Here is a 21,202-nt window from a genome sequence, read left to right as displayed (position 1 = left end):
ATGCAATCCCCATTGATGTCTATGGGGAAAAGAAGGTTATGTAAAAACCTAATATCCCAACATAAAACCCTAGTCTAAATACCCCTAACCCTCCGCCCCCGACATCGGCAACACTAAATAAAGTTATTAACTCCTAAACCACCTCTTCTGACATCGCTAACACCTAAATAAACCTATTAACCCCTAAACCACCGCCCCCCATCACAACTACTATATTAAAGCTATTAACCCCTGAAGCTACGGCCCCCCACATCGCAACTACTATAAGAAAGCTATTGATCCCATAAACCGCCGCCCCCACATCATTAATACTAAATTAAACCTTTTAAACTCTAAAACGCCAGCCCCCCACATTGCAACACACTAAATTAAACTATTAATCCCTAAACCTAACACCCTCTAACTTTAATTAAACTTACAATATAACTATCATAAAATAAATAAAAAATTTACTGTGAAATAAAAAAACCTAAGCTTAAAGGGACACTGAACTTAAATTTTTTATTTTGTGATTCAGATAGAGCATGCAATTTTAAGCAACTTTCTATTAATCCTATTATCAAATTCTCTTTATCCTCTTGGTATCTTTATTTGAAATGCAAGAATGTAAGTTTAGATGCCGGCCCATTTTTGGTGAACACATTTAGTTGTTGCTCTTGCTGATTTGTGGATAAATTCACCAATAAACAAGTGCTTTCCATGGTTCTGAACTAAAAAATAGCTTAGATGCCTTCTTTTTCAAATAAAGAAAGCAAGAGAATGAAGAAAAATTGATAATAGGAGTAAATTAGAAAGTTGCTTAAAATTGCATGCTCTATATGAATCACGAAAGAAAAAATTTGGGTTCAGTGACCCTTTAAACTATACAAAAACCTGACATTACTATTTTAAAAACTAAAATAAACGAAAAATATTATAAAATAATATGTAACTAAAATTTATGTTCAGATCAGCCAATAGGATTTAAGCAGCTCTCATCCTATTGGATGATTTGAATTTTTCAGCCAATAGGAATGCAACAATACCCCAAAATAAAAGGGGTACCTTGCATTCAATCTTCAGTGTGCTGCGGGTGATCGCATGTAGAGGATCCATGTCGCTGAAGACCACTGCCGCTGAAGAGGACGAGCACTCAGGATGAGGACCAGCGCTCAGGATCTGCGCATCGCTGAAGACCGCTCCGCACCTCCAGGAAGAAGATAGAAGATGGTGTCGCCCTGGAGGAAGATCTTCGCCACCTGGATGAAGACTTTGCTCCACCTGGACTTCCGGACTTAGGGTAAGTTTTTTTTTTTTTTAAATTAGGGATTTTTTTTATCATTTAATGGTCACTAAAGATCTGATTGCCCTTTTATAATTTTCTAACAGGTTTTTTATTTTTCTTATATTTTATTTTTTTAAATAGTAGTGTTAGGTTTTTATATAGTTTAAGCTTAAGTTTTTTTATTTCACAAGTAAGTTTTAATTTATTTTATGGTAGTTATATTGTAAGTTAAATTTAAAGTTAGGCGGTGTTAGGTTTAGGGGTTAATAATTTAATTTAGTGTGTTGCGATGTGGGTGCCAGCAGTTTAGGGGTTAATAGGTTAAGTTTTGTATTAGCGATGTGGAGAGTTGCATAAACGCTAAAACGCTAGGGGTGTAGCTGTACCGCCGCAACTTGTAATATGAGGGACCTGCGTATTCCGTGCGCAAAGGCCAATTTTTCAGTGGTATAGCTGTACCGCACAACTTTTAATCTTTCTGAATATCAGATATTCCCAGTCCCTTAATTGTGTGCAATAAGTTCTCATGTGGCGCTGTATGCAAAATCCAAGTATATCACATAAATTGATTCCCCTTTATCTGTATTCTTCCTTCCTTCCTCATAGAATCTAAATAGATTAATTTTACATGATCTATTTCTCATAAAACTATACTGATTTATGAAAGTGCGAGCGGACATGATACAATGTAGCGTATCATGTCCGCCGCACATCGATAAATGCAGACAGCATACGCTGTCAGCATTTATTATTGCACAAGCAGTTCTTGTGAACTGCTTGTGCAATGCCTTCCCCTGCAGATTTTCCCAATTGGCAGCTAACAGGAGGTGTCAATCATCTTAGGATCGGGCAGATTGTTTTCCGCAGCCTCAGAGCAAGCGGACAAGTTATGGAGCAGCAGTTCATAACGGTCGGATCTCGATAATTCAGCCCCATAATCTTGTTTTCCATATATACTCTTGAATTTAATCTTTTTAATCCCTTGCAGTATCTTCCCTACTACCAGTTTTACTGGTATATAGCTCCCTGAATCAGACCTGCTACTCTTTTTTAAAAAGGTGCACTATGTCAGTGTTACCCCAGTCCTAAAGGATAATAAGTCTTGATAAATTAAGTGTAGAGGTTTGGCTATGACAGTGCTAAATTCCCGTAGAACCCTTGCGTTTATTCCATCTGGATTTAGAGTTTTACCTATCTTGATATCATCTTTTTTTATTTATTTTTTTATAATGAGCTTTATTGAGGAAATTCGACAATACAGGTATTTATAATGCATTCAACAATAAAGAATGACAATTTCATAGTACCAAACAGCATTGTCCTTAATATGCATCAGGGTCAAAACTACATGGGGTGCAGAGGTCGCAACTGCGACTGGGCCCCTGAGGGTGGGGGCCCAGCTTTAAAAAAAAATGAAAAAAAAAATTACTAAGTAAAAAACATTGACCTGCCACTGCCTGCACTGTTATCATGTGAGTGTGACATGATGCAAGTGTCTCTGACTACAGGGGTTAGTGTTTCTGTTTTACCCATTGGTGTTTATGTGTGTGTATCCAGCAAATTACAGACCTTGTTACTACAGCATGGGGGGACGGGGGGTAAACAGTGTCACTATGCAGTACCACTATATACAGTACAGGGGGGCTGGACCATGTCACAGACTACTGTGGTCACTTTATAAAGTACTGGGGCAGGTAAGGGCAGGCCAGCCATCTCACAGGCAGATTACAGACTGTGTCACTAACTCACTATATACAGTACTGGTGGGTTAAACAGTGTCACTATATACAGTAATAGGGGATCAGACCATCTCACAGACTGTGGGCACAGGGTACCTCCTTTTGCAGACATGTAATCTGATTCCCATTTATTTTTTCTGTGTTAAATGTAAAAAAAAAAAAGGATGACTTTGGATTGGCGGAATTAAGCAGCACACGAGTTTCTGACGTGCTGCGGGGAGAGCTCAATAGCGTTCTTGCCCATGTATACTGGCCGTTGCTGGCATCGGCAAGTTCTATCTGTGTCCTAGGACAGCGGTCCAAAGACCAACCAAGAAGCCATCTCAGGCCGTAAGGCCAGTTCGCCTAGGCCGCGAACAGAGGCAAAGCAACCCAGACCAGAGACCTAAGCACAGCTGATCTGGGAGGAGGTACAAACGCTGATTTCTAAAAGGAGCAAAGAAGCAAGGAAAGTCTGATCATCGATCCTGGTGTGAAGCCTTAACCGGAGAGGGATCCCTTGTTGGGCTTCTGGCAGCAGGAGGAAGAGACGGCAGCTGTTGTAACGGACTCCAACGCAGACACAGGACCGAAGAGGAATCCCTTGTCATGTTGCCTGCTAGGAGGGATCTGTCAAGAAGTCTTGCTCAGATGAATTCAGTACCTCCAGTAACCGCAAGTAGTGTTTAATACCATACACTGGGATATTTAATCAAGACTGCTCTTTGCTCATCATTTGAATAATTAAAAAAAAAGTGCGTGGACTGGGACTTTGGGGGCTGATAAGAAGGCTCTCTTTTTTTCTTTCCACTTCTAGCATAACAGATAGAGACACTCCCTACAGACATTAATGCTATTAAAACAAATGCAGAGATAAAGGGAAAAAACAACAACTTAAAAGAGGGGAAAAGAGGAAGGAAAAACTTTTATATCACTCTTAAGGATTGCATTTAATTTATGGAGCTGTTCTCAACTTTAGTTCACATTGTTATAGCATTCCAGTTGTATCTTATGTTTAGTTATTTTAATTAACAAATACCACATGGTTAAACAAGTGGTATTTGTTATATGTTATATAGTTTGATTAATAGGTATTTGTAAGATCAGACTGGTAAAAACTATAACAGGTCATCCTTTGCTGTTCCTTTTCCCCTATATCCCCAATTTGTTTTTCTCTTTGACCTTCAAAAATATGATTACTAAATTAGTTTCATATAATGTTAATGCTGCTGCACTATTGTTTTAGAAATGTATTAAGTGATTGAATGTGAGAAAATAAGTATGTAACAAGGAAGAGAAGGGTTCCAAAGGTCGTCAGGTCTTTTATATACTTTATACACGCAAAGATATATATCATTGTAAAGATTGTAGGTAATATAAGAGTCCTAGAGCAATAGTTTGTACTTCATATAAAGACAGACAGATTACCGCTCAGTTGGAACATTAAGACTTCTAAAAGAGCATTAGATACTGGTTCCCTGAAAGATATATATATATAGAATAAGCAGTTGGTGTTAGTAGTTATATTATAACTGTTTTTCATTTATATCGAGCTAAAGTTGACCTTACTGATAAAGGAGCTATATCTAGCTTATAGTTGGTTGTTATTTTGTCAGACTTTCTTTTTAAACTGTTTTGGCAAACGCCTCAGAACTAACATCTAAGACAAATGGTTGGTTAATAATACTTCACTTTAATATTATTTAAAAAAAAAAAGGGAAGAAAAAAAAAAACAACCACCAAGAGTTCACTAAAGACACGTGACTAATAGAGATTTATAGCTAAGTTATTTTGTTCGCTCCAATCATAGACAGAAGTCTATTTTTCCCTCATTGTTTTTTGGGTTTATCCCACTACACTATACTCCCCTTAAAAGGGGAGATTAGCACTCTACACAGATATTGCACATGGAAAAGTTTATTACACACACTAAATTACAATCACCCACCATGCCTCCTAAATCCAGAGATAAAAGAAACCGCCCCTCTGATACAGGGGGGGAGACTGCCACTGAAACTTTACTTTCAAAAAAAGACTTACAACCATTAATCACACAGCTCTCAGATTTATTCCTACACCAATTTGATTTGGTAAAGACACAAATTGCCACTCTATCTGCAGAAATCAGACAATTTGCAAATAGACTTAATGAAGTAGAGGATAGAGTCTCAGAGACAGAAGACAGACTCAACTTACAGGAACAAACTCTGAGTTTGCAAGGGAAAGACATCCAAATACTTCAAGATAGAATAGACGACTTAGAAAATCATTCTAGGCATAATAATCTAAAGATTATAGACCTCCCAGAGAATACAGATTTACACTTTGCCTCCATAGTTCTACCCCAATCACTAGGGATGCAACAACAGAATTTGCCCCTGGCAATAGAAAGGGCACACAGATTAGGTATGTTAAAATCACAACCTACAAACTATAAAACAGCTAGACCTATTATGATCCGGTTTCTAAACTACCAGGATAAAATAAACTTACTGAGGGTCTACAGAAAAAACTCTAATCTCCTGATAGGAGAACATAAGATATTGCTCTTCCAGGATTTCTCTGAATAAATTACTGCAAAAAGAAAAATAATGGTGCCATTTTGTACAAAGCTGATAAATTTAGGAGTTAAAGCCAGACCCATTACCTAGCAAAAATCATAATTGAAGAAGGTGATACCACTATATTACTAAGCAAAATGGAGAAGGCCGAAGATTACTTTAAACAGAAAAATATTTCACTTATATAAACATAAAAAATACTAAGTACTATAATTTTCACTATAGATTTCGACAAAAGATGTTTTGGCTAAACCAGATAGATTGCCTGGTGTTCGCAAGGTTTTTAGATGGTGTCTGTTTTTTTGGGGGGGTTTTCTCTTCTTCTTTTCCTCTCTTCTTATTTCACCTACTCAATTCTTGTGTCTCTACTCCCTGGTATGAGTTCTCTATGTCTGCCTCACTGTTAAAGGTTAAAAGGGATAGTATATACTGGTATTATTTTAAATGAAGAATTTTACTAAATATCTTTCTTGGAATGTTGGTGGAATCACCTCGCCGATTAAAAGAATGTTGATTTTAAAACAATTGGGTAAACTTAACCCGGATATAGCGTTTATCCAAGAAACACATCTTAAAGGGAAGGAAGTAACTAAATTGAAACCCAAATGGGTTGGCGAGGTGTTCGCCTCCACATGTTCCTATAGAAAAAGAGGTGTAGCAATACTACTGAGTAAAAATTTTACATATAAGATTATAAAGTCAGAAATAGATCCAGAGGATAGGTGGATAATCTTGGAGATGGTATCACAAGGTATAAAATTTATACTCTGCAATGTGTATGGACCTAATAAAATAGAGCCAGTTTTCTGGAATAGATTAACTATACAACTTTCTAAATATATTGGACAAAATATAATAATGGCAGGAGACTTTAATCTGATCCCTATCCTGGTCATAGATAGAGTGGGTCAAAAAACTGTAAAATATCCAACACAAAAGTCTAAGATCCATAAACAATTAACTAAGGATATAAAAATACATGATATTTGGAGAATTCAACATCCAGATAGTAAAATATATACATGTGAGTCCAAATCATATATATCTTTATCTAGGATTGACTATTTTTTAGTCTCAGACTCTATATTAACATTTGAAACAAGATCAGAAATTAGTGATTCATGATCACTATTTTTGACCATGCTATTATTGTTATAGAAATTCAAAACAAATCATCTGATCCCGTACAACCATCTAATTTCTTTTCCCCAAAATTTTTAATAAATAATTTACAATTTCAAAATTGGATAGTCCAGAAGTGGAGAGAATGTAAAAAATACAACCAGGCGTACTTAGAAAAAACAGAAATATTCTGGGAAACAGGTAAAGCTTATCTCAGAGGAGAAATCTAAGCATATATGATAAAACAAAAGAAGAAAACTAGAACTCGGGAACTCCAACTGGCAAACCAGGTCAGAAATACATACACAAAATATATAACCTTACCAAACAGAACAAATTGGATAATTAGGTAGCAACAAGACAAGAAAGAGATCTTTATTTGGTACAAAAAAATAATATGGAAGAGCTTAAAATAAGTACAAAATATAAAGGACAGGTAGGCAAATCTGCCAAATATTTAGCTAACTTAGCGAAAACTAGGAAAATATCTAATATTATCAAGAAGATTATAGAAGGAAATAATAGCTATACAGACCTTACTACTATTAAGAAAGTGTTTCTGGATAATTTTAAGAGAATTTATACATCAAGAAGTAGATAATATAGCTAAAATACAATTTTGGAATAAGATAAATACACCAAAAGTTCCTGTAGACCTTTTAGAAGAGTTAAATAAGCCCATATCCATAAAAGAAATTGCCGAATTTATTGACAGAACTAAACTTAGTAAAGTGCCGGGCCTGGACCAAATGCTATCGGAGTTTTTTAAATTGTTAAAATCAGAAATATTGGATATTTTGAATTCATTATATAAGTATTTTACAGAAGATTATATGATCTCAAAGATATTTACTGCCTCATTGATTACACTAATATTAAAAAAGGATAAAGATCCAACAGATATGGCCTCATTTCGCAACTAAATGTAGACTACAAGATACTCACTTTCATTGTGGTGAATAGATTCAAAAAATGTCTCATTGAGATTATACAGGAAGATCAAACTGGGTTTATGCTAGGTAGATCATCCACTAAAAATACTAGAAATTAGATTATTTTCGGAATGATTTCCATAAAAAAAAATATAATAAGGTAGACTTCGCTATTTTAACAGTAGATGCAGAAAAGGCATTTCGCTACTAAATGTAGACTACAAGATACTCACTTTCATTGTGGTGAATAGATTCAAAAAATGTCTCATTGAGATTATACAGGAAGATCAAACTGGGTTTATGCTAGGTAGATCATCCACTAAAAATACTAGAAATTAGATTATTTTCGGAATGATTTCCATAAAAAAAAGTATAATAAGGTAGACTTCTCTATTTTAACAGTAGATGCAGAAAAGACGTTTGATTCGGTGATATGGGACCACTTATATTCTTCACTTTATAATTTAGGTTTTGCAGGTCATTTTTTTTCTTTTGTTAAAGCAATCTATAATCACCCGGTGTCATCCATTATAGTAAACGGCAGCCGGACTACCAATATAATGTTAAACAAAGGAACGAGACAAGGGTGCCCACTCTCTCCTCTTCTCTTTAATGTTGCGCTAGAACCTTTGGCAATCCTGTTTAGACAGGAATTAAGGGGAATTGAACTGGGAAGCAAATAATTAATACTTTCTCTGTATGCAGGCAAGCTTTTGCTATTTCTTAAAAATTCCTTTATGTCTACAAATATTTGATTTATTTGGTTCAATTTCTGGTTATAGAATGAATTCATCGAAAAACATAATTTATGCTTACCTGATAAATTCCTTTCTCCTGTAGTGTGATCAGTCCACGGGTCATCATTACTTCTGGGATATTACTCCTCCCCAACAGGAAGTGCAAGAGGATTCACCCAGCAGAGCTGCCATATAGCTCCTCCCCTCTACGTCACCTCCAGTCATTCGACCAAGGACCAACGAGAAAGGAGAAGCCAAAGGGTGTAGTGGTGACTGGAGTATAATTTAAAAAATATTTACCTGCCGTAAAAAACAGGCCGGGCCGTGGACTGATCACACTACAGGAGAAAGGAATTTATCAGGTAAGCATAAATTATGTTTTCTCCTGTTAAGTGTGATCAGTCCACGGGTCATCATTACTTCTGGGATACCAATACCAAAGCAAAAGTACACGGATGACGGGAGGGACAGGCAGGCTCTTTATACAGAAGGAACCACTGCCTGAAGAACCTTTCTCCCAAAAATAGCCTCCGAAGAAGCAAAAGTGTCAAATTTGTAAAATTTGGAAAAAGTATGAAGCGAAGACCAAGTTGCAGCCTTGCAAATCTGTTCAACAGAGGCCTCATTCTTAAAGGCCCAAGTGGAAGCCACAGCTCTAGTGGAATGAGCTGTAATTCTTTCAGGAGGCTGCTGTCCAGCAGTCTCATAAGCTAAACGTATTATGCTACGAAGTCAAAAAGAGAGAGAGGTAGCAGAAGCTTTTTGACCTCTCCTCTGACCAGAGTAAACGACAAACAGGGAAGACGTTTGTCGAAAATCTTTAGTTGCCTGTAAATAAAATTTTAGGGCACGAACTACATCCAGATTGTGCAGAAGTCGTTCCTTCCTTGAAGAAGGATTTGGACACAAGGATGGAACAACAATCTCTTGATTGATATTCCTGTTAGTGACTACCTTAGGTAAGAACCCAGGTTTAGTACGCAGAACTACCTTATCCGAGTGAAAAATCAAATAAGGAGAATCACAATGTAAGGCTGATAACTCAGAGACTCTTCGAGCAGAGGAAATAGCCATTAAAAATAGAACTTTCCAAGATAACAACTTTATATCAATGGAATGAAGGGGTTCAAACGGAACGCCCTGTAAAACGTTAAGAACAAGGTTTAAACTCCATGGCGGAGCAACAGTTTTAAACACAGGCTTAATCCTGGCCAAAGCCTGACAAAAAGCCTGAACGTCTGGAACTTCTGACAGATGTTTGTGCAACAGAATGGACAGAGCTGAGATCTGTCCCTTTAAGGAACTAGCGGATAAACCCTTTTCTAAACCTTCTTGTAGAAAAGACAATATCCTAGGAATCTTAACCTTACTCCAAGAGTAACCTTTGGATTCGCACCAATATAGGTATTTACGCCATATTTTATGGTAAATCTTTCTGGTAACAGGCTTCCTAGCCTGTATTAAGGTATCAATAACTGACTCAGAAAAACCACGTTTTGATAAAATCAAGCGTTCAATTTCCAAGCAGTCAGCTTGAGAGAAGTTAGATTTTGATGTTTGAAAGGACCCTGTATCAGAAGGTCCTGTTTCAGAGGTAGAGACCAAGGTGGACAGGATGACATGTCCACCAGATCTGCATACCAAGTCCTGCGTGGCCATGCAGGCGCTATTAGAATCACTGATGCTCTCTCCTGTTTGATTCTGGCAATCAATCGAGGGAGCATCGGGAAGGGTGGAAACACATAAGCCATCCTGAAGGTCCAAGGTGCTGTCAAGGCATTTATCAGGACCGCTCCCGGATCCCTGGATCTGGACCCGTAACGAGGAAGCTTGGCGTTCTGTCGAGACGCCATGAGATCTATTTCTGGTTTGCCCCAATGTCGAAGTATTTGGGCAAAGACCTCCGGATGAAGTTCCCACTCCCCCGGATGAAAAGTCTGACGACTTAAAAAATCCGCCTCCCAGTTCTCCACTCCCGGGATGTGGATTGCTGACAGGTGGCAAGAGTGAGACTCTGCCCAGCGAATTATCTTTGATACTTCCATCATTGCTAGGGAGCTTCTTGTCCCTCCCTGATGGTTGATGTAGGCTACAGTCGTGATGTTGTCCTACTGAAACCTGATGAACCCCCGAGTTGTCAACTGGGGCCAAGCCAGAAGGGCATTGAGAACTGCTCTCAATTCCAGAATGTTTATTGGAAGGAGACTCTCCTCCTGAGTCCATGATCCTTGAGCCTTCAGGGAATTCCAGACAGCGCCCCAACCTAGTAGGCTGGCGTCTGTTGTTACAATTGTCCAATCTGGCCTGCTGAAGGGCATCCCCCTGGACAGATGTGGCCGAGAAAGCCACCATAGAAGAGAATTTCTGGTCTCTTGATCCAGATCCAGAGTAGGGGACAAATCTGAGTAATCCCCATTCCACTGACTTAGCATGCACAATTGCAGCGGTCTGAGATGAAGGCGTGCAAAGGGTACTATGTCCATTGCCGCTACCATTAAGCCGATTACCTCCATGCATTGAGCCACTGATGGGTGTTGAATGGAATGAAGGACACGGCAAGCATTTTGAAGCTTTGTTAAGCTGTCTTCTGTCAGGTAAATTTTCATTTCTACAGAATCTATAAGAGTCCCCAGGAAGGGAACTCTTGTGAGTGGAAAGAGAGAACTCTTCTTTTCGTTCACCTTCCATCCATGCGACCTTAGAAATGCCAGTACTAACTCTGTATGAGACTTGGCAGTTCGAAAGCTTGAAGCTTGTATCAGAATGTCGTCTAGGTACGGAGCTACCGAAATTCCTCGCGGTCTTAGTACCGCCAGAAGAGCACCCAGAACCTTTGTGAAGATTCTTGGAGCCGTAGCCAATCCGAATGGAAGAGCTACAAACTGGTAATGCCTGTCTAGAAAGGCAAACCTTAGATACCGGTAATGATCTTTGTGGATCGGTATGTGAAGGTAAGCATCTTTTAAATCCACTGTGGTCATGTACTGACCCTCTTGGATCATGGGTAAAATTGTCCGAATAGTCTCCATTTTGAACGATGGAACTCTTAGGAATTTGTTTAGGATCTTTAAATCCAGGATTGGCCTGAAAGTTCCCTCTTTTTTGGGAACCACAAACAGATTTGAGTAAAACCCTTGTCCCTGTTCCGACCGTGGAACTGGATGGATTACTCCCAATAATAAAAGCTCTTGTACGCAGCGTAGAAACGCCTCTTTCTTTATTTGGTTTGTTGACAACCTTGACAGATGAAATCTCTCTCTTGGGGGAGAGTATTTGAAGTCCAGAAGGTATCCCTGAGATATTATCTCTAGCGCCCAGGGATCCTGGACATCTCTTGCCCAAGCCTGGGCGAAGAGAGAAAGTCTGCCCCCCACTAGATCCGTTCCCGGATCGGGGGCCCTCAATTCATGCTGTTTTAGGGGCAGCAGCAGGTTTCCTGGCCTGCTTGCCCTTGTTCCAGGACTGGTTAGGTCTCCAGCCTTGTCTGTAGCGAGCAACAGATCCTTCTTGTTTTGGAGCAGAGGAAGTTGATGCTGCTCCTGCTTTGAAATTCCGAAAGGAACGAAAATTAGACTGTCTAGCCTTAGGTTTGGCTCTGTCTTGAGGCAGGGCATGGCCTTTACCTCCTGTAATGTCAGCGATAATTTCTTTCAATCCGGGCCCGAATAAGGTCTGCCCTTTGAAAGGTATATTAAGTAATTTAGACTTAGAAGTAACGTCAGCTGACCAGGATTTTAGCCACAGTGCTCTGCGCGCCTGAATGGCGAATCCGGAATTCTTAGCCGTAAGCTTAGTTAAATGTACTACGGCATCTGAAATAAATGAGTCAGCTAACTTAATGTCCTGTATATCCCTTTAAATCCTGTATCTGAACCCTATAAAAGTCTCCTCCCCCAACCTCTCTTTGCTTAGTATTGTCTTCTGTTACCTGGATCACATTAACTACTGTCTAAGTAGTTCAGCTAAGCCTCCACTTAATTTACCATCTCTCCTTTGTCAGCTGTAACCTGGAAAACAACCACTGCTGCAGCATTAAGCTCTCTCTGCCCTGGCAGTCTGAAGTAAGAGCTTCTGTTAAGGTAATCTTTACCTCTCCTTTCACAGGCAAATTCCTGGATACCCTGTTGGAATTGTAAGTTTTACCTTCCTTACTGGCACCTCCTCCTGCTCTCCAGCACTTCCTGATTCAGTCTGCAAGCTGTTACACAGAAACGGATTTCACAGCACCTCTCTCTGTCTCTCATCACACTGTAGCTGCCAAACGAACTGCAACTCCTGGGGTGAGATTACTTTAAACTTGTTTTCTAAAACTCTGCACATTTGCCTTGCAAGACTTGATTTATATATTGCCTGCATTCTCTAGACATTCCTGTAATTAATCCTGAACTTGCTGCATCTGTTTATAAAGAGACTGCACCATTGTTTCTGATATCCATATTAACTGGAATACAAATAATCTGCAATATTGAGTGTGATTGATTCATTTTATCCTGTCTGTTGATAACTTTGCTACACTGGGAGTGTTTGTTATAGCTTGCTATTTGGAGTGGTTACAGCTCAAAGCACCAATATTTAAAGAGACAGTTTGCAATCTCTGCAACACATTGCTGCTATTCCCTTTTGGGCCCTCAGTCTATGAGCAGAACAGGGATTATTTTATTAATTCCGCTATTTTGTGAGACTGAGTGGAACTTGAACCTAATTCCCAATTCTTAATAGAGTCCAGGTATTACAAAATACTAAGCCTTAAAAGGAATTATAATGGAAATAGCAGACCTTACAAATAAGGTGAATGCTCTCACTCAGAATATGGATCTCTTAATACAGGGGATAAGAGAGATCCAATCTGAGAATCAATATTTACGTACTGTAATCAGAGATCATATTGATAAAAGACCTTCAGTATCTGAGACTCAGCCTGAACCTCAGGTTTGTCCCCCTGAAAGGTTCACAGGTGATAGGAACTCTTTCAGGGAGTTTAAAAACTCCTGTTTGTTATATTTTTCACTCAAACCTAAAACATATCCCACTGATCGTATCAAGGTTCTTACTGTGATATCATATCTTAAAGGGGAACCTAAAACTTGGGCTACTAATTTTTTCGAAACCAACGATCCAGTGTTGGATTCACTTCAGTTGTTCTTTGATAAAATGTCTTTTCTCTATGAAGACAAGAACAAACAGAGCACCGCTGAGATAGCCCTTAAAGCTCTAAAACAGAACAAACGCCCTGCTGAAGATTACATTTCAGATTTTAAAAGATGGGCACCTGACACCCTCTGGAATGAGGCAGCTCTATTTTTCCAGTTTCGCCAAGGGTTATCAGATCTAATAAAGGATGAACTAGCCCGGGGTTCTATGCCAACCACTCTGGATGCCCTTATGACCCAAGTGGTTACTATTGATCGCCGTCTAAGAGAGCGCAGACATGAAAAAGCTCCCACAGAACATACTTGGAAAAGGCCTTCCACATCTGCTTATCCAAACCCCACTCTACGTTTGGATGAACCAATGGAAGTGGCCTTTACTAAAGGACCACTTTCCGCTGAAGAGAAAAATAGAAGAAGGATAAACAATTTATGTTTATATTGTGCAGCAAAGACACATTCTGTCAAAGAATGCCCAAGTCTTCTTAAACAGAAGGGTAAGAGAAATTCTAGTAACATTATCTGTACAAATAGCACATTTTCTAATACTCATTGTAATCTCTCTGTTACTCTACAGTGGGAAACCCAAAGAATACAGACCCAAGCAATTATTGACTCTGGAACTTTTGGTAATTTAATAGATAAGTCTTTCACAGAGTTGTATGATATTCCATTAATAAAAAGAGGTGATTCACTTGCCATCCGTGTTATAGATGGTTCTTTTATTTCATCTGGGCCAATCACTCACCATACCACACCTCTTCTAATGACCACTACTTCAGGTCATAGGGAACATGTTACCTTTGATGTTATAGCCTCTCCTCTTTTTCCTATTGTACTAGGCTTACGGTGGTTACAAACACACGAACCACATATTGTGTGGAATACTTCAGAGGTAAACTTTGTTTCTGAGTATTGCACTAACACTTGTTTTACATCCACACATATTCTTCAGACCACGTCAGAACAACATCTTATTCCTGACTGTTATTCTGACTACTCAGATGTATTTGATAAAGTAGAAGCAGAGAGGTTACCACCTCATAGATCATATGACTGCCCAATAGAGCTCCTACCAGGTTCTGATATTCCTTATGGGCATATATATCCACTGTCAGAACCAGAGCTAGTACATTTAAAACAATACCTTGATGATAACCTAAGAAAGGGCTTTATTAGGCCCTCTACGTCACCCGCTGGGGCAGGTATGTTTTTTGTTCGTAATAAAGACGACACCTTAAGACCTATAATTGACTATAGGGAACTGAACAAACGAACCAAGAAAAACAGATACCCGCTACCCCTCATACCTGAAATAATAGAACGACTTCAGGCAGCTACGATATTTACAAAACTTGACCTAAGAGGGGCATACAATTTAATAAGAGTAAAAGCTGGACATGAATGGCTGACCGCGTTTAGAACAAGATATGGATTGTTTGAGTATACGGTCATGCCGTTTGGGCTATGTAATGCCCCAGCGACATTTCAGAGTTTCATCAATGACTTGTTTCGTGACCTTTTGGATGTGTATATGATTGTGTACCTTGATGACATACTCATTTACTCTAAAACATTAGACCAACACATATCACATGTTAGAACTGTGTTACAGTTTGCCAAACCAGAAAAATGTATCTTTAATACTGATACTATCTCTTTCTTGGGATACCATATATCTCCTCAGGGCATACAGATGGAGAATAAAAAGGTAGAGGCTATAGCATCATGGCCCATTCCCAAAACTAAGAAAGATGTACAGTGTTTTATTGGATTTTCGAACTTTTATAGAAAATTCATAAAAAATTTCTCTCTAATAGCTAAACCCTTAACTGCTCTCACAGGTTCCCATACTCCATTTTTATGGACATCACAGGCTAATACAGCATTTAATAAATTAAAGAAAGCTTTTACTACAGCACCTATCCTTAAATTTCCTAATCCCCAATTACAATATGTCTTGGAAGTGGATGCGTCAGATTATGCCTTGGGAGCTATTTTGTCCCAACGTATGTCTCCTAAAGATCCTCTTCACCCAGTTGGATTTTTCTCAAGAATTATGACCAGTTCTGAAGTCAACTATCCGATTGGTGAGAAAGAGCTCTTGGCAATTAAGAGCTCACTAGAATTTTGGAGACACCTACTTGAGGGCACCAAATATCCTATACTAATTTACACGGACCACAAAAACCTAGAGTATCTAAAAACTAATAAGACCTTGTCTGCACGCCAGATTAGATGGAATTTGTTCTTCTCCAGGTTTGATTATAATATCACATTCCGTCCTGGAAGTAAAAACGGAAAGGCCGATTCTCTGTCGAGGAAAGATCCAAGACCCACCTTTGCTGTTCCCGAGTCAACCGTAATACCTCAAGAGAGGTTCATTGCTTTAAGTATCGATTCTTCAACTCAGTTAAGACTAGCCCAACAACAAGATCAAGATCTGCCTACTAGCATCCTTGAGAAAGGTAAAGATGACCTATATTATCACCAAGGAAAGGTATATGTACCTTTACAACTTCGTACTGAAATACTCAATTCAACACATAACTCAATTGTATCTGGACATCCTGGTATACATAAAACAATTGAATTACTTAGACGAGACTTCTGGTGGCCTGCTATGAATTCTGATGTTACTAACTTCATTAAGTCCTGTGATACCTGTGCCAAAGTAAAAAATGACAGAGCACATCCTTATGGTTTCCTCATACCAAATAAACCATGGAAGGACATTGCAATGGATTTCATTGTAGAATTACCTCTGTCAAACAACCATAGTTGTATAATGGTTGTAGTGGACTTATTTACAAAGATGGCACATTTTCTCCCATCACATTCGCTACCCACTGCTTCAGAAACTGCTCAACTTTTTCTCACACATATTGTCAGATTCCATGGTCTTCCGGATACCATCACTACTGATAGGGGTTCGCAATTTACCTCCAAGTTCTGGACCCAGCTTTGCCACATTCTAAAAATTCAACCTCGGCTCAGCACTTCCTATCATCCCCAGACAAACGGCCAGACCGAGAGAACAAATCAGACTCTCGAACAGTATTTAAGGTGCTATTGCACTCAACTACAAGATAATTGGTTTTCTCTTTTACCCACGGCTGAATTCGCTTTCAACAATACATTAAATTCATCAACTAAGATGTCCCCATTCTACGCTAATTATGGTTTTCATCCCCGATTTCATCTATATCCCAGAGAAGAGAGTACTTCCCCATTGGTTAATGACATGTTGAATGAACTAGCTCAACATTTTACTGTGATTCAAGACAATCTCAAGACCGCTCAAGCCCACCAAAAGGTTTATTATGATCTACGAAGGCGTGTCTCTCCATCTTATCAGGTGGGTGATTTTGTTTGGCTTTCCACTAAACATTTAAGACTCAAGTATCCTTCAAGAAAACTCGGAGCCCTCTATATTGGTCCTTTTTCCATTGTTAAAATTATTAATCCTAATGCTGTAACTTTGGATTTGCCTGAAACTCTACCGATACATCCTTCATTCCATGTATCCCTTCTCAAACCTTATACTTCTGACAAGCCTCCAGTTACTGGTTCAGCTTTCACACCTACTTATACCATTGAACCTGAGTATGAAATTCATTCCATTTTGGATTCCAGATATCATGGTGACACTCTGCAGTATCTTATTCATTGGAAGGGTTATTCTCATGAGGAGGATTCCTGGGAGCCTTCTTCCAACCTCTCTGCTCCTCGAATGGTTTCTTTATTTCACCGCAGGAACCCCGATCGTCCCAGACCCTGAGCCCCAGAGTGGCTCCTTGCAGGGGGGGTTCTGTCATGTATATCCCTTTAAATCCTGTATCTGAACCCTATAAAAGTCTCCTCCCCCAACCTCTCTTTGCTTAGTATTGTCTTCTGTTACCTGGATCACATTAACTACTGTCTAAGTAGTTCAGCTAAGCCTCCACTTAATTTACCATCTCTCCTTTGTCAGCTGTAACCTGGAAAACAACCACTGCTGCAGCATTAAGCTCTCTCTGCCCTGGCAGTCTGAAGTAAGAGCTTCTGTTAAGGTAATCTTTACCTCTCCTTTCACAGGCAAATTCCTGGATACCCTGTTGGAATTGTAAGTTTTACCTTCCTTACTGGCACCTCCTCCTGCTCTCCAGCACTTCCTGATTCAGTCTGCAAGCTGTTACACAGAAACGGATTTCACAGCACCTCTCTCTGTCTCTCATCACACTGTAGCTGCCAAACGAACTGCAACTCCTGGGGTGAGATTACTTTAAACTTGTTTTCTAAAACTCTGCACATTTGCCTTGCAAGACTTGATTTATATATTGCCTGCATTCTCTAGACATTCCTGTAATTAATCCTGAACTTGCTGCATCTGTTTATAAAGAGACTGCACCATTGTTTCTGATATCCATATTAACTGGAATACAAATAATCTGCAATATTGAGTGTGATTGATTCATTTTATCCTGTCTGTTGATAACTTTGCTACACTGGGAGTGTTTGTTATACCTTGCTATTTGGAGTGGTTACAGCTCAAAGCACCAATATTTAAAGAGACAGTTTGCAATCTCTGCAACACATTGCTGCTATTCCCTTTTGGGCCCTCAGTCTATGAGCAGAACAGGGATTATTTTATTAATTCCGCTATTTTGTGAGACTGAGTGGAACTTGAACCTAATTCCCAATTCTTAATAGAGTCCAGGTATTACACTTAAGAGCTTTAAGCTTGTGTGTAATCTCATCTAATGGAGCTGATTCAAGTGTCTCTTCCAGAGACTCAAACCAAAATGCTGCTGCAGCCGTGACAGGCGCAATGCATGCCAAGGGTTGCAATATAAAACCTTGTTGAACAAACATTTCTTAAGGTAACCCTCTAACTTTTTATCCATTGGATCTGAAAAGGCACAGCTATCCTCCACCGGGATAGTGGTACGCTTAGCTAAAGTAGAAACTGCTCCCTCCACCTTAGGGACCGTTTGCCATAAGTCCCGTGTGGTGGTGTCTATTGGAAACATCTTTCTAAATATCGGAGGGGGTGAGAACGGCACACCGGGTCTATCCCACTCCTTAGTAACAATTTCAGTAAGTCTCTTAGGTATAGGAAAAACGTCAGTACTCGACGGTACCGCAAAATATTTATCCAACCTACACATTTTCTCTGGTATTGCAACTGTGTTACAATCATTCAGAGCCGCTAACACCTCCCCTAGTAATACACGGAGGTTTTCCAGCTTAAATTTAAAATTTGAAATATCTGAATCCAATCTGTTTGGATCAGAACCGTCAGCCGCAGAATGAAGCTCTCCGTCCTCATGTTCTGCAAGTTGTGACGCAGTATCTGACATGGCCCTAACATTATCAGTGCACTCTGTTCTCACCCCAGAGTGATCACGCTTACCTCTTAGTTCTGGTAATTTAGCCAAAACTTCAGTCATAACAGTAGCCATATCCTGTAATGTGATTTGTAATGGCCGCACAGATGTACTCGGCGCCACAATATCACGCACCTCCCGAGCGGGAGATGCAGGTACTGACACGTGAGGCGAGTTAGTCGGCATAACTCTCCCCTCGTTGTTTGGTGAAATGTGTTCAATTTGTACAGATTGACTTTTATTTAAAGTAGCATCAATGCAGTTAGTACATAAATTTCTATTGGGCTCCACTTTGGCATTAGCACATATAGCACAGATGTCTTCCTCTGAATCAGACATGTTTAACACACTAGCAAATAAACTAGCAACTTGGAAATACTTTTCAAGTAATTTACTATAATATGAAAACGTACTGTGCCTATAAGAAGCACAGAAAGAGTTATGACAGTTGAAAGTTAATAAACTTAAAGGTTATAGCATCAAATCTTTGTAAAAAACACAATTTTAGCAAAGGCTTGTTCCCATTAGCAAAGGATAACTAACCCTGATAGCAGAAAAAAAGTTACAGAAAGAAACGTTTTTTATCACAGTCAACTACAATCTCACAGCTCTGCTGTGAGTGATTACCTCCCTCAAAACAAGTTTTGAAGACCCCTGAGTTCTGTAGAGATGAACCGGATCATGCAGGAAATACAATGAGCTTCTGACTGAATTTTTTGATGCGTAGCAAAAGCGCCAAAAAAGGCCCCTCCCCCTCACACACAACAGTGAGAGAGATCAGTAAACTGTCATAAATTAAATAAAATAACTGCCAAGTGGAAAAAAATAGTGCCCAAAATATTTTATTCACCCAGTACCTCAGAAAATGAAACGATTTTACATGCCAGCAAAAAACGTTTAACATAAATTAAGTGTTATTAAAAAGCCTGTTCCAGAGAAGGAATAACACACTCCGGTGCTATTATAAAATAACAAACTTTTGATTGAAGGTATAAAACTAAGTATAATCACCATAGTCCTCTCACACATCCTATCTAGTCGTTGGGTGCAAGAGAATGACTGGAGGTGACGTAGAGGGGAGGAGCTATATGGCAGCTCTGCTGGGTGAATCCTCTTGCACTTCCTGTTGGGGAGGAGTAATATCCCAGAAGTAATGATGACCCGTGGACTGATCACACTTAACAGGAGAAACAGAGATCTTATGGGTACACAGACCCCTTTAAAGAAGTAGAATCTATAAGATATCTTGGTATTATATTTCATAAAAACCTGAATAATTGGTATAGACTTAATTTAACAATTTTTTTTTCAGAAGCTATAGTTATATTAAAGAGGTGGCAGGCATTTCCAATATCTTTCTCAGCAAAGATCATGTTCATTAAAATAGTATTACTACCTCAATTACTAAAAAAAATACAAAACCTACCACTCTTTATTCATAATAAGGATATTAAAATGTTTTACAAAGCGTGCGCTACTTTTATATGGAGTGGGAAAAGGCACCTATTATCTATCTTTAAATTATCGCAACTTACGGTATATGGTGGATTTGCCTTTCCTGACATCAAGTGTTACAATATTATAACATTGACACGTCACGCAATTGATTGGTGTATCAAAGAAAATTATTTAATGTTTTATGAACTTGAAAAAGCTTTAATTTCACCTTTTTCACTTAGTGCAGTATTGCATTGATCAAGTAAGCAACTACCAACAAATATACAGAATAGGATTACTGTAGGGAATACGGTTATTGCATGGCAATCTTTATGTAAGATATTAGATTTAAACTTTCAAATAACGCCCTTTCTTACAATTACTGGTAATCCAAAATTTCTCCCAGGGGTATCCTCACAGGTTTTCAGAACTTGGGCACAGAATGGACTGGTTTTTGTAACACAATTATTAGATAGTAATAAACAAATTAAATCTTTTGAGGCCCTATCTCGAGATTTTAACATTCCAAATAGTTCCTTTTTTACATATCTGCAACTCAGGCATTTTTACACGATAATGAAGAAGTTACTCAAAGGTTTAGCTGGGTTAGGAGAATTGGGAAACTATATTAAAATATACCGACAGGGTACACAGGCTTCATCTCCCTTATATAAAATATGTCTAAATAAGCAGGGTAAAGACTTCCTAGGGATAACACAATGGATAAAAGCTTTCCCTGAACTAAAAATATCAGAAGTAAAATATAGTATTAGGTGGACAAAAGAAGCGTTAATTTCCAATAGTTGGAAGGAATCAAATATTAAATTATTGAATGTTACTTATGTCACACCAGAAAGACTATCTAGATGGAAACAAAACAACAATAGATGTTACAGATGCAACGCCTTGAAAGCA

Source organism: Bombina bombina, chromosome 6, assembly GCF_027579735.1.
Source record: "Bombina bombina isolate aBomBom1 chromosome 6, aBomBom1.pri, whole genome shotgun sequence".
Classification (NCBI taxonomy): domain Eukaryota; kingdom Metazoa; phylum Chordata; class Amphibia; order Anura; family Bombinatoridae; genus Bombina; species Bombina bombina.
This window is presented reverse-complemented; position numbering follows the sequence as displayed.